Below are 1,252 nucleotides of genomic sequence, written 5' to 3' on the forward strand. Positions count from 1 at the left end.
CGGCAAACCACATTTCGTCCTCCTCCTCCTCAACAACACACTACATGTCCTCCTCCTCCTCAACAACAACAACGAACTTGTAAAATACACATTTTCTTTAAAGAAAACAAAACACACAGATGACAGTCTGATTTCCCATCAGCTATACAGGCAACAGTATCTGAGGTCGATAGCCCTCCCTTGTGCAGAGGAGCCCAGAAGCCAGCCTTCAAGAGCAAACGAACAAACACTTCGGTGACTGCAAAGTGGGGCCAAGTGGGCTCGTCCTGGAGTTGAACCCAGGGCCTCTCACACCCTCAGCAAGAATCATACCCCTAGACCAACGAGCCAAGTTAACGGAGGGTGTCGCAGTTTCTGCTGGGCAAGCGCGTAACTGCTTTGGGGCAGACCGGGAGACCTACGCTCACTGACTGATAGCATGGACTGTAGCGCTGAAGTGTCTTTCCAGAACGGTAACCGTATCCCCAGTGAGACAGCACTGAGAGCATGGTTCAGCAGGCCCGCAAACAACTGAAAAGAATGCCTCTCCTTTGGTGCAGCTCAGGAGTACACGTTCAGCAAAGGTCTCCATAACAAGCCGGCAAACCACATTTCGTCCTCCTCCTCCTCAACAACACACTACATGTCCTCCTCCTCCTCAACAACAACAACGAACTTGTAAAATACACATTTTCTTTAAAGAAAACAAAACACACAGATGACAGTCTGATTTCCCATCAGCTACACAGCCAACAGTATCTGAGGTTGAAAGACCTCCCTGGTGCAGAGGAGCCCAGAAGCCAAGCATCGAGAGAGAAGAAACGAGTGCTTCAGAGAATGCAAAGCGGGGCCAAGCGGGCTCGTCCGGGAGTTGAACCCGGGACCTCTCGCACCCTAAGCGAGAATCATACCCCTAGACCAACGAGCCAAGTTAATGGAGCGTGTCGCAGTTTCTGCTGGGCAAGCGCGTAACTGCTTTGGGGCAGACCGGGAGACCTACGCTCACTGACTGATAGCATGGACTGTAGCGCTGACGTGTCTTTCCAGAACGGTAACCGTATCCCCAGTGAGACAGCACTGAGAGCATGGTTCAACAGGCCCGCAAACAACTGAAAAGAATGCCTCTCCTTTGGTGCAGCTCAGGAGTACACGTTCAGCAAAGGTCTCCATAACAAGCCGGCAAACCACATTTTGTCCTCCTCCTCCTCAACAACAACAACGAACTTGTAAAATACACATTTTCTTTAAAGAAAACAAAACACACAGATGACAG

General features: G+C 50.3%; 1 non-coding gene across 1 annotated transcript; it reads right to left on the minus strand.

Moving 5' to 3' along the window:
* Window positions 1-835: 835 nt before the first annotated feature.
* On the minus strand, window positions 836-907 carry trnap-agg (transfer RNA proline (anticodon AGG)). The gene has a single exon. It is a non-coding gene; the product is annotated as a tRNA-Pro (tRNA).
* Between the last annotated feature and the right edge of the window lie 345 nt (window positions 908-1,252).

This window comes from Amia ocellicauda, unplaced genomic scaffold (assembly GCF_036373705.1).
Source record: "Amia ocellicauda isolate fAmiCal2 unplaced genomic scaffold, fAmiCal2.hap1 HAP1_SCAFFOLD_122, whole genome shotgun sequence".
In the NCBI taxonomy this organism is placed as follows: domain Eukaryota; kingdom Metazoa; phylum Chordata; class Actinopteri; order Amiiformes; family Amiidae; genus Amia; species Amia ocellicauda.